Source organism: Neoarius graeffei, chromosome 16 (genome assembly GCF_027579695.1).
Source record: "Neoarius graeffei isolate fNeoGra1 chromosome 16, fNeoGra1.pri, whole genome shotgun sequence".
NCBI classification, from domain to species: Eukaryota; Metazoa; Chordata; class Actinopteri; order Siluriformes; family Ariidae; genus Neoarius; species Neoarius graeffei.
In genome coordinates, this window is record NC_083584.1 from 27,690,724 (window position 1) to 27,704,877 (window position 14,154).

Below are 14,154 nucleotides of genomic sequence, written 5' to 3' on the forward strand. Positions count from 1 at the left end.
ATCCCGGCCAATCAGTCCCCAAAATTATCGAGTGGGTAAGGCGAGGATTAACCGCCGCCTTTACACTAAATTTCTCCCCTCGAAATAGAATGTGGACCGACACTAGAGGGTAGTTGTGAACATCCCTGTGCACACACAACACCTCCACCAATTGTGCTCCCCCCAATGCCTCGTCTTGCACCAGGCTTTGGTGGATTGAGGTCTGATTACAGCCAGAGTCCACCAAAGCCTCATACGTATCCCCTTGGACACTCACCGGTATGCGATATGCTCTGGCCCGATCGAGGGCGGTTCCTGGCGTGTCGGGGATCCGGACCACCGCGCCCACCTCCATTGCCGAGCACTGATGCTGGAGGTGCCCCGGCTCCCCACAGCGCCAGCAAACCGGCCCGGGCTTTCTCTCTGCACCGACACTCTGGGGCTCACTCACCTGAGGGGGGAGAGAGACAGACACAGAAGCAGGAAACGGGAGGGCACTGCGGGTGCGGTGGGCCGGCTGGGGTGGAGCCGGCCCCCGCCTCCGTGGTGGGGGAACGGGGCGAGGACGAGACACAGAAGGGGAGGGAGAGAGAGAGAGAGAGAGAGAGAGAGAGAGGAGAAGAGGGGATCTGCGATCCTGCTGTGGGAACAGCCGCCAAATGATCCTCTGCCAACTTGATGGCCCGATCCAGCAACGCTGGGCGATGGCACTGGACCCACTCCGCGGTTCCTTTGGGAAGGCGGACGATGAACTGCTCCAGTGCCACCAGATCGACGATTCCCTCTGCATCGCGGTTGTCAGCCCTCAGTCACCGCCGGCAGGCGTCCCGGAGTTCCTGGCCAAATGCAAATGGCCAGCCGACCTCCTCTAGGTGTAGTGCGCGGAAGCGCTGGCGTTGTTGTTCGGGGGTGCACCCCACACGCTGGAGGACGGCCCGGCACAGGTCTGCGTAGACCAGCCGGCTGTCGGCGGGGAGCTGTAGCGCGGCCAGCTGCGCCTCGCCCGCTAGCAGGGGGAGGAGGCGAGCCGTGCGCTGTTCCACCGGCCAGCCCCAGGCCTCTGCTGCTTGTTCGAATAGCACGAGGAAGGCCTCGGGGTCGTCGTGCAGGCCCATTTTTGTTAGGGTGAGGTGGGGTGGGCCCGTGGCGGTGGAGGCGTTGGACCCCGCCGACGTGAGGAAGTGCCGGAACGCCTGATGATCTTCCTGTTGCACCAGCACCAGGGCCTCAAACTGTTGCTCTTGCTCCTTTCAGACGGCGACCAGCGCCTAGTGCTGGCTCTGTTGGGCCGTGGCGAGGGCATGGATCAGATCTGCGAAGGGGGGAGGACTCCATGGGGCTGTTCTCCTCTGTGCTCCGTCCCGGGTTTCGGCACCACTGTGAAACTTAGAGCGGGTGGGTGGCGCACAGAAGTATGGCAGGCCAGAACTGAGTTTCCAAAACTCTTTATTGTGACACTTTTCAGTGTTACACTCTCCCAGACACTCAGACACGCGCACACGCACATCAGTCGTCTGGTTGGGGGGAGAGCTCCAGTCCTCCGCTGTCTCCCTCCTTATATAGGGCGCGGTCACTGGGGAAGACACACAAACACAGGTTAATTGACATCAGGTGCAGTGATTCTGCCACTTACCTTCCCTGACTCCACCCTCCGGTCACAGACTGACGCTTGACCACGCCCCCGCTGCCACAATGTGCTTACAATAAAACAGTTATTTGCTGAAGGCGAAGTGAATATCGGTGAATAATAATCGAGATGAAGTCAAGGTTGTTCTTCTTCTTCTTTTGGCTGCTCCCGATTAGGGGTCGCCACAGCGACTCTTTCATCTCCATTGCTCCCCGTCTTCTGCATCCTTCTCTACCACACCTGACACTTTCATGTCCTCTCTCACCACATCCATGTATCTCCTCTTTGGCCTTCCTCGTTTTCGTTTGCCTGGCAGCTCCATCCTCAACATTCTCCTTCCCACATGCTCTGCATCTCTTCTCAGGATGTGCCCATACCATCTCAGTCTCATCTCTCTTAGCTTAATTCCCAAGCTCTCCACATGTGTTGTCCCTCTGATGTGCTCGTTCCTTATCCTGTCCAACCTTGTCACTCCCATCGCAAACCTTAACATCCTCAACTCCGCCACTTCCAACTTTGCCTCCTGTTTCTTCGTTAAGGGTACGGTCTCCAATGCATACATCACAGCTGGTCTCACTACTGTCTTATACATCTTACCTTTCACTTTTGCTGGGACTTTCCTATCACAAATGACTCCCGAAATCCTTCTCCAACTGCTCCACCCTGCCTGCACTCTCTTTCTCACCTCACTATCTCAGCCCCCATTTTCCTGCACAGTTGACCCCAGGTACTTGAATTCACCAACTTTCTTTACGTCTACTCCTTGCATCTGTGCATCTTCACTACACTTTCATCCCCATTCTCATTGATGCACATGTATTCTGTTTTGCTATTGCTCACCTTCATTCCTCTTCGTTCCAATGCATACCTCCATCTCTCCAAACCCAACTCAACCTTCTTTCCACTTTCACCACATATCACAATATCATCCGCAAACATCATGTTCCATGGTGACTCTTGCCTCACTTCGTCTGTCAAGCTATCCATCACTATGGCAAACAAAAAAGGACTCAAAGCAGATCCTTGATGGAGTCCCACCTTCACCTTGAACCATTCAGTTGTTCCAACTGCATACCTCACTGCTGTTTCGCTGTTCTCATACATGTCTTGCACCACTCTAATATACTTCTCATTCACTCCACTCTTTCTCATACAATACCATAACTCATCTTTCGGCACTCTATCGTATGCCTTCTCCAGGTCTATAAACACACAATGTAGCTTTCTCTGGCCTTCCCTGTACTTCTCCATTAACATTCTTAAAGCAAAAATTGCATCTGATGTGCTCTTCCTTGGCATAAACCTGTACTGCTGTTCACAGATTGCTACCTCTCTTCTCAATCTCGCCTCCAATACCCTTTCCCATAACTTCATGGTGTGGCTCATCAATTTTATCCCTCTGTAATTACTGCATCTCTGTGCATCTCCCTTATTCTTGTATATTGGGACTAGCACACTCTCCATTCATTCAGCATTTTCTCATTCTCTAGGATCTTATTAAACAATCTCGTTAGGAACTCCACAGCCATCTCACCCAAACATCTCCAAGCCTCAATCGGGATACCATCTGGTCCAACTGCTTTCCCAGTCTTCATTCTTTTCATGGCTGCCCTCACCTCATCCTTACTAACCCACTCTGCTTCCTGATTTGCTGTCTCCAATGAATCTGACCTTTTCTCTCTTGGATTCTCCTCATATAATAAATCCTCAAAGTACTCTTTCCACCTTCTTAATACACTCTCTTTGTTTGTCAGCACATTTCCATTTACATCTTTCATCACTCTTACCTGCTGTACATCCCTCGCTTCCCTGTTTCTCTGCCTAGCTAGTCTGTACATGTCTTTCTCTCCTTCTTTGGTCTCCAGTCTTTCATACAACTCCTGGTATGCATCTGCTTTCGCCTTCGCTACCGCTCTTTTTGCCTTCTGTCTCGTCTCTCTGTATAACCGCCTGCATTCCTCGTCTCTCTGATCATCCCAATTCTTCTTTGCTAGCTTCTTCTCTTTTATAATTTCCTGCACTTCTTTGTTCCACCACCATGTCTCCTTGTCTTCATTCCTCCTTCCAGATGACCACCCTAGCACCTTCCTTGCTGCCTCTCTTACTAGTACAGCAGTAGTATCCCAATCTTCTGGCAGACTTCCATGACCACTCAATGCTCGTCTCATTTCTCCCCTAAACTCCTTCTGATGTTCAACCTCTTTTAGTTTCCACCACTTAATCTTCGGCTCCACTATTTCATGCTTCCTCTTTTTCACTTTCAAGCTCATCCTGCACACAACTACTCGATGTTGTCTAGCTACACTCTCCCCTGCCATCACTTTACAGTCTCCAATCTCCTTCAGGTTACCCCTTCTGCAGAGTATGTAGTCCACCTGTGTAGATCTTCCTCCACTCTTAAACGTCACCCTGTGCTGCTCTTTCTTCTCAAAGTATGTATTGACTATTGCCAAATTCATCCTCTTTGAAAAATCAACCACCATTTGCCCTTCCACATTTTTCTCTCTTACACCATATCTGCCCATCACGTCCTCATCTCCTCTGTTTCCCTCGCCAACATGGCCGTTGAAATCTGCTCCTATCAGCACACGCTCCTCCCTCGGTATACTTTCTACCACTTCATCCGTCTTTTCCCAGAAAGACTCGTTCTCTTCATTCTCACATCCAACCTGTGGGGCGTACGCACGCACAACATTGATTACCACTCCTTGAATCTCCAACTTCATACCTACGTATCACTCTATCTGACACCCTCTTCACATCAATCACACTGTTGACCAACTCTCCCCTCAAAACAATACCAACACCATTTCTCTTTCCATCGACTCCATAATCAAACAACTTGCATCCATCTCCAATGTTCTTGGCCTTGCTTCCTTTCCACCTCGTCTCCTGCACACACAAAATGTCCAACTTCCTTCTTTCCATCATACCTGCTAACTCTCTCTCTCTGCCAGTCAATGTTCCCACATTCAGTGTTCCTACTCTCAATTCTAAGCTCCTTCCCTTCCATCTTTCACGATCTCTCCTAACACGCCTCTCCCCTCTCTTTTTCCTTCTCCATTTTGGCGCAACGGTAGCACACTTTCCACCGGCACCCTGTTGACCAACAGTACCAGAGGCAGTCATTGTTAACCCGGGCCCCAACCGATCCGGTATGGTATTTCTCTTTTCATTCTGCATGTTGTCAAGGTTGTCAAGATGAAGTCAAGGTTATTATTTAAATAATATTGGCTGGCATTGAGTGGTATATCAGATATATTCCATTCAGATAGCATGATATTGAATGAGTCGATGACGAATGGGATATATCTGATATACCATGACAAAAAAGCCAGCCAATAAATATTATTATTATCATTATTATACGCTCTCTGTATATCAGCATTTTCAAAGGCCAACACTAGCTTAAGAAGAACAAGAAACCTTTATTCGTCACATGCACACTTCAAGCACAGTGAAATTCATCCTCTGCATTTAACCCATTTGAAGCAGTGAACACACGCGCGCACACACACTCAAAGCAGTGGGCAGCCCAGAGTGCCCAGGGAGCAGTCAGGGGTTCGGTACCTTGCTCAAGGGCACCTCAGCCCAAGGCCGCCCCACGTCAACCTAACTGCATGTCTTTGGACTGTGGGGGAAACCGGAGCACCCGGAGGAAACCCACGCAGACATGGGTGGAAACCCATGCAAACTCCACACAGAAAGGCCCTCACCGGCCGCTGGGTTACATCTCCGATGTGTCTCTTCTTGCTGTCAGGCGACCGTGCTAACCACTACACCACCGTGCCGCCCCAAAATTATACATATAAGGCAGTAGCTTACCTGCGACTCGGTGCTGTTAGCGCGGCAGTCCAGTTACCTTCCAGCCGGTGTAGTGTTAGCGAAGGCCAATGCTAGCACAGTCAAGCTGAATATTATTATTATTTTCTCTGTGTAATTTACTTAGTTACTTTTAAAATCAGCATCAACAACTACACACAATGGAGTGACCTGGCAGCCAAAATTCTCTCAAAATCTTCCACTTTTAACGAAGCAAACCTCGCAGCCATGTTTGTTTACAAATTGTCGTAGTCACTCGCTAGCGCAGAAGTTTTACATCTCCGATGTGTCTCTTTTCCAGTTTTTCATTGTCCGTTGGTATGTTTTTCTCTTGTAAATGTGCCTGAAGAATATACGGTATAATGAAGTTTGGGTAGCCTTTCGGGTGTTCAGCACATCTTCAGTTTTAGTTTTCTCTTTATTTATTTAGTGCTTAATCCTAGCAGTAGCGCTGGATTAGCCTCGTCTTCCCTCTTTCCCAGTGGACAAAGAAATGATTCTGTGCGTGTGCAGCAGAAACGCTTTGTTATTGGATATTAGCATGAGCTCTGACATGTGACGTTGTGTTGTCTTGACAACATGCAATATTGTAACAATATTGCATGCTCATTCTCCATTGGGGAGAGTGGTGTAATACATGGAGGATAAGCGATATGATAATATTGCATGCCATCAATAAATCCACGAGAAGGGAATAGAATACATGTTTTATTCCACGGAAAAAACGGCCTGTATGTATAATAATCACCAATATTCACTGAGCCTGCGGCAGATAATTGTTTTAGTATAAATACACAGGTGATTATTTAAAAAAAATCATATAAAAAAAATTATTTCAAACTTCAAAAGCGGCGTGCAAATGTATTGTGTGCAGATTTGTGTCATTTATCTGTGTCGACTCACATAAAATACTTTGTTTTGAAATAGATAAAATAAATCACAATTCCACCTTCCCTTTGAATAGTTTTAGACCAAACTTTGTAGCATCTTTAGTGCTTTTTAGGAACAGCGTTTTCTTTCATCATTTGTAATTCGTCCTCGCTTACAGTGACAAAGCGATTGGCAGCCATATTGCCAAGTCGCTCGAGGTGATTATCGAGAAATGGTCTGAATTTCTCAACCAATCAGTGCACGTGATTTTCTGTAATCACCTTTGTATTTATACTAAAATCTCTTATTCAGTTTGTCTACTGTATCTTTTATTTATTTGCTTGTTTGTTTGTATTTAACATGTGCATAAATGTCACGGAAGAGAGGGAAAAAAATCTTGTAACTGTTTTTAATTAGAGATAGATGGAAGAACGACAGCATTTTTGTGCAATTTGCAACCATAAGTCTCCTGAATAAATGTTACCAGTCATTTAAAATCCACAAAAATATGATGGGTTAAGATTAACCCCTTCAGTGCCCTTGGATGAGTCACGTACATCATGAAATCTTTTACCGCTGTGCCTTATGACATACGCTACTTGTCATAAACACCTCCTTTTATGTACCTTACATGGCACATTACTTTTACTTCACAGTGACACATATGAATTACAGTCAATGCCTAAAACGTTCTTACATCATAAGGCACAGCGGTAAAAGATTTCATGACGTACGTGACTCGTCCAAGGGCATTGAAGGGGTTAAAAATAGAGGTTATGTTAATTAAAGAGCCGAAACAGCAACTTGCTCACTAATGCTACCAACTAAGCGCTGAAAGATGTTTTGATGCTAACTGACAAGGATTAAATTGGGATTTAGGAGGCAGGGGAGTCCTACTTCTTTCATGAATGCCAACAGTGTGGGAAGAGAACCCTTCAGTAGGGTGCATCAGTTGCCCCCTAAAAATGAAAAGTTCCTCCGATCATGATGCATTTTTGTTTTTATGTTCCTTTTGTTAAGAAAACACACTGGGTGAAATATTTTGACAAAATTCAAAAGTTTAATGGTGGCACCAGGAGCTCAAAGTTATGGAAAAAGTTGCTATTTTATGACTTTTATGACAAAATTTCGATCACTTTTCATAAAACATTATGGCACCTTATAGAGTATACCAAATATCTTAGATACACATTTTTAGTACATATTCTAAATATATTATCAAGCACAGTTTGAGTTTTAGCTGTTCATTGAATCATTGTTCAACTACTTTTAAACAATACAAATGTATTATGAATCACATTAATGCTTCTCAATCCCTTGCAAAGGTTCTTAACATGATCTCTGGCTCACAAGAAATCAATAAATGGAGTCCAACATTGTGATTCAAACCTTACGCGAAAACATAAAATAAGCGTTTTTTGGCAAAAAATGAACCTCATGATGCCACCATTAGACTTTTGAATATGGTCAAAAAATTTTACAGGATGTCTTTATTGGTGAAAAGGAACACCCAAACAAAAATGCATCAGATTTTATGAATGTGAGGGCAACTGATGCACCCTACCCTTCAGTTTGCATTATTATATGGAGTTCTCAACACTGATATCATAAACGTGATTAAACCAAGTCAGCATTATGCCATGTTAGGCCCTGGTCACACTACAGCTCACGATGGGTTTGCGAATACTTGGCGATGAAAAATTGGTAGCATTGCCACCAATCGTTTGGAGCATAGCGATTGTTCTCTGAGCTTCGCGAGTTGTTTTTTGTTGTGTCTACACCTCATGAGTGGCCAAAAACATTGCATGCATTGAAATTTGATGGCGATGTTTTCGTCCGCAAACTAACCAGCGAATACTCACAAATGGGTTTGGGAATATTTTCCGAAGCTTAACGAAACTCCTTCAAGCCTCTTGAGATGTATTTGTCTTGAATCCATGTCCCCGATGCTCGCGGGAGCCTCATCAACACAGCAGCTCGGCATAGCCTAACCTTCCCAAGACTTAAAACTTGCATTTACATTCGGGGATCCTTCTGAGTGTATTGCGCACACACTTGGGACCCGGTCATGATGCGAAACACCTGATGCTGATTTGAGCGCAATCAGCACGTGCATGTAAAGACGCTATTTTCACAAAGACTTTGTGAAGTATTCTGTCAGGTATGCGGTGGTAAACGGATGTAAGTGCAGGAAGCGTGTTTATTGGCAGGCTGTTATTTACAAAAACAAAACGTGAGGCAGGTAACAAAACACAAACAAAATCAAAAGCAGAGCCATAAACAAGGCTAGAAACGAACGTGACCATGATCATGATAATACTTCGCAAAGCCTCTGTGTCCTTATACGCGCGTGCTGATTGCGCTCAAATCAGCATCAGGTGTTTCCCATAACGACCGGGTCCTGTGAGCGAGCGTGGCCGCTCGAGCACACAAAGGCGTGACAGTCAAGTGTTCGCCTGCTGTGTGACCACAACTTTTAACTTGCCTGTATATCGCCATGCATTGTCACCAAAACGCCTCATTTTCATCGATAAAACATCGCAAGCTGGAGTTTAAGATTTACATTTTCACCAAGTCATTTTAATAGAGCTCAGGCTTTAGCTTGGGTCTTTAACCAAAGATTTAGTGTAGCTCTTAATGGTTGATAGTTTTACTACCTGTAGGGATGTTACTAAAAGAAATGTGATCACTCTGGTTGGATCTCATACTTTTTCCATTATCAGATTACGGAAGTGCATGAAAAGATATTAATTTAATCCTTGCTGAAATCTGAAAGCTATTTTCTGATACTGAAGTACATGTAAACACACTCGGACTAATTTATTAAGCTCCCAAATAACAAGTACTAATTTGCACAAGCAGTCGGATTAATTGCGTGTGCAGTGAGTGGGTTTGTTGTGTTTGATTTACCAAGAATAATTACGTGAATATCACACGCAACACTGGAGGAGGACACAGCATGTCAATTAGGTGTTGCGTGCTCTTTGTTCTCGATAACCATGATGCGTGTGGATATCAAAAAACTCCTGGAAAAGAAAAATCTTTAACTCACGAAAAGAAAAAAGAAAAATCTTGTGTGTGTGCAAAATATAATAGACTTCTGATTGTCTTAAGACACAAAGGCATCATTTAGATGAAATTGCTCAATCCTGAGTCTTAGTAAATGGTATAAATTTGTCTTTAACTATTGGAAACAAGTTTCCGCAAATTTCGCGCATGCCCTTCACTTGTACTCATTTTCACGTGCAGTTGAGTAATTTCCATTTAAATTAATCACTTTGCTTATGCACCACCCTGTATTTTGCATCTTCAGGTAGAAACATCTCAAACTGCATTTTCATTAGGCCAAAAGCACAAAATGTTTTATTTTTCTCATGTGAAAGATAGTCAAGTCAAGTTTATTTGTATAGCGCTTTTAACAATAAACACTGTCGCAAAGCAGCTTTACAGAATTTGAACGACTTAAAATATGAGCTAATTTTATCCCTAATCTATCCCCGAAGAGCAAGCCTGTGGCGACGGTGGCAAGGAAAAACTCCGTCAGACGACACGAGGAAGAAACCTCGAGAGGAACCAGACTCAAAAGGGAACCCATCCTCATTTGGGCAACAACAGACAACACGACTATAACATTAACAGTCCTAACATAAAGTCAGCTTCGTTGATGCTATAAACCCCCCACCGACGGAAACCCGAGCGCAAAACCGTTCACGACAACCACAGTCCCAAAGTCAGCAAGTCAACTGCAGTCCCCAGCCACAAAAGCACAACCGCACCTTCATCGGTCCTGTTGTGTATGCTAAGTGTGTGCGCTTTTTGTGGGTGATATCAAGCTTGTACATTTTTACATACATTTATTAAAATTCAAGGTTTCAAGAACTTTGTCACATGCACAAGTTTCCTTCTATAATGAAATGTGCATGTTCTCACAGATACTGCAGTAATAATAATAATAATAATAATAAAAATACAATTAAAAATGCTAAAAGATACTGTCCAGGGTCTCACGTGTTTCCATGACACTGTATTGTAGCTGTTCTAATGAACACATTTTACTTGACACATACTGTACTTTTATTGCTAATGTTCCTAATAACTGTATACACATCCCTAAAAATGATCACATGACTTTAAATGACATATGACTCATATATTCCTGAGCAAAATGACAGACAACAGATGAACATTTGTAACAGTTTACTCTTTATATGTGCTGTGTGTAATTCATCGTCGTTTGAACATGCGCGGCTGTATCATTGTGTTATAAGCGAAGACCTAAAGGCAGGAGGCAAAACGTGTCTCATTATTCAGGAGGAAATGAGTTTCATAGCTCACTGACTGTAAGAAACCATAGTTGGCCTCCTGCTTTCGTTTTTTTTTTTCTCTTTTTTTTTTCCTGCACACTGAACAGATGTAGGCAGAGTTTTAGGGGAATTCCCATATGCTTGTCGAGCAGCTAGAAAAACACTCTAAACATGAGTGTTAAATTGGAGTTTTAAAAACGAATGCGCTTTTCATTAGTAAATCTGGATTGTGTTTGCAGAAGCTGTGAATGGTGTAAAGTAAAATTCCATCACAGCTGTATTATTATTGCAACGATAATGTAGTAAAAAAAAACAACAACAACAATTGGAGCAACTGTAGGAGGTGGATGTTATTTTCTAAAAATTCTGACATTGCCAAAATTTGCTGAGGTCTAATCTCAGTTGATGTATCGTATTTTCGTATTCTTATTTTCTTGTGCAATGTACCACTGCTACAGCCGTGTTAAAGAGGCAACAGGTGATGGATTAAATGATTCTGTATACAGGACAAAAGAGAAATGCAGAGGAGTGAATGTGTAACACAATCAGTTGTTGTGGTTATTTCTCCCATGTGAGTGTTGAGATTGAAACCAGAGCCACGGCTCGGGCTCAATGGCAGTGAGGGTCCACACTCCTCAAACAGTCCCTTAAAGACAAAGGACCAGATGTCTGTGAAGGCACTGCTGAAGGGGGGGGGGATTGCATTTCCACAGCCTCCAAAACACCCATTTGTCTTGTGAGTTTGGATAGTACAGAAAGTTGACTCGTCTGTCCAAAGATCTGCAGCAGATGTCAGCATTCTGTCTGACTGGCTAGTTGCCATTTCACCCATTTACCCATTCACCCCCCACACTAAAACCTGGCCAGTGAACCTCACATTACATCCATTCCTGGCCAATGTCTTTACACTAAAACCCACCCACACTCAGCTGTCTTGCTTACCCCCAACCCAACACACACCTACGCTTAGTCTTCCTGGAGCTTTGCCATTTAGTCCCACACCAAAACTCTTCTATACATTGGCTCCTGTTTAATTATCATGCCAAAAACCCACCCACTCTTAGCCTCGTATTTTACCCCCACAAAAAAAAACACAATCCACGCTCAGTCTCCTATTTTACCCCATGCCAAAAACCGTATTGAATCATAAACATAATTTATGTGGTCTTCCAAACAGGCTTCTGAGGCCCCGGGAAGGTCAGGAATACATATTGGGGGATGGGAAGTGGGGTGGGGTGGGGTGGGGGCGTTGGCAATCATTTTTCAAAATCCACTCACACTTACCGGTACAAAGCCTATTTACTCCCACTTCAAAAACCCAAATTTAGCCTGCCAGTTTACCCAAGACTAAAAATGACCCACATTTAACCCCAGTTCAAAAACCCACTCACATTCTGACCATTTACCAAATACCGAACCCCACCCACATTTTGTCTGCCCGTTCCAAAATCCTACCCACATTTAACCCTTTTCCAGCCATTCCAGATATCCACTCAGACTTACCCTGCACGTTTATCTATATTCCAGAAACACACCAACATTTAGCATGCCTATTTGCTGCCATACAAATAGCCCATGCTTATCTTCCACCCACTCTAAGGCTGTCCATTTAGCTCTTCAACCGAAATTCACCCACGCTTAAGCTGGCAGTATAGATATCAAACAAAATGACGTTTGAAGCAAATGTAGAAGATGCAATGGTTTGAGTTCGTACTGTGTGATGTGTACACTTTAGCAAACAGAACATCCATACATACATCCATTATCTGTAGCCGCTTATCCTGTGTAGGATCGCAGATAAGCTGGAGTCTATCCCAGCTGACTATGGGCGAGAGGCGGGGTACACCCTGGACAAGCCGCCAGGTCATCGCAGGGCTGGCGCATAGACACAGACAACCATTCACACTCACATTCACACCTACGGTTAATTTAGAGCCACCAATTAACCTAACCTGCATGTCTTTGGACTGTGGGGGAAACCGGAGCACCCGGAGGAAACCCACGCGGACACGGGGAGAACATGCAAACTCCGCACAGAAAGGACCTCGTCAGCCGCTGGACTCAAACCCAGGACCTTCTTGCTGTGAGGTGACCGTGCTAACCACTACACCACCGTGCCGCAAACAGAACAATTTTCTACAAATTTCAGGATTGGATCCAGCATGAGCAGTATTACGGATGTTTTTCTGAATTAATTTTGCAGACCAACCATTAAAACGTTTTTAAAAATATCTAACCACATCCAAAACTGACTGGATAACTAGTGCTTTAATTGGTACTTTCTTGACTTACTGTACGAGACTTGCTGAAAATGCTTACTTTTAAATTAACAAGTACAGTAGAAAGCTAGATCGAGACTGTGACTAGCGTCACTGTAATTTGCGCTAGCTGTCACAAACTGGGACGTCTGGTCACCGTACACTATAGATCTGGAATGGTAAGAGATAGAGAATGATGCTTAGTGAGGAAAAGTTGCGTTCTGCCGCCCCGAACAAAATTTAAAAAAAAAAAACTGATTGAAAAAATCCCGTTTTTCATGGATCATTCCGGATCAGTGATCCAGATCGCCACCAAAAGTCATAGCAACGTAATTCAGCCCAGAGGTATTCTTCATGTGAAATTTGGTGATGATTGGTTGAAAACCGAGGGAGAAATAGCGTCCTTAAAAACATTAGGAGAATAATAATAAGAAGAAGGATAAAGTAGAAAGATCCTGAGTGAGAGTACCAATTTGCGCCAGCACTGCTAGCGCAAATTAATTAAACTAAAATGAACTAAAACATACAACTTGGCATTGCTTCAACATTTTGAACGAATCTTAGTTTTCTCTTCAAATCTATGCATCAGTTTGATGCAAATGCTTTGAATGTTCTGTCATCAACTACTGATGATAATGCATTTCACCCAACATCCACCCATGCTTGGAGAAATGCAGAACGTAGAACGTTGTAACCCAATCACTTGTTATTTTCCCAAAGTGGGTGTTGTGTTTGAAACTGGAGCCATGTTTCTGGCTCAGTGGCACTGAGGGTTCAAAGAGACCCTTAAAGACAGAGAGCCAAATCTGTGTGAGGGTAATGCTGAAGGGGGTTCACTCGTCCGTTACCCCTGACACCACCCAACACCCCCATCCCCCCATCTCCCCCTTCCTTCAATAACCCATCCATACAGCTGTAAATAAGGGAAGGCTCTGAGTGGGATCACAGTGCAAGCAGAAGCCCTCAGGAGACTTATTTTTAGGTTTGGGTCGTTTTTTAAACCTCCTGTTAGTTTATTAGAGGAGAAAGAACAATGTTTATGCGCCTTGTGTAACATCTTGGTGTAATAAGAGACTGAAGGAGGACTGATGTATCTGTCACACTGTCTAACAAAAGACTCAGAATTCTTGACCATCATGGACTCCTAGTGTACAGCACTAAAAGAAAACACAGTCGTACGTTGGACTTGCACTCAACACACTAACCTCTAATCTAACTCATTAGACATGGTACTTTGGTACTGTATGTTCCTGTCAAATCTTTTACATTCACTCACTCACTCACTCACTCACTC

General features: G+C 44.1%; 1 protein-coding gene across 2 annotated transcripts in view; it reads left to right on the top strand.

The window, feature by feature from the left end:
• znf704 (zinc finger protein 704) overlaps positions 1-14,154 on the top strand; it is a 152,641-nt gene that overhangs the window by 97,058 nt on the left and 41,429 nt on the right. The gene's annotated exons all lie outside the window — the stretch shown is intronic.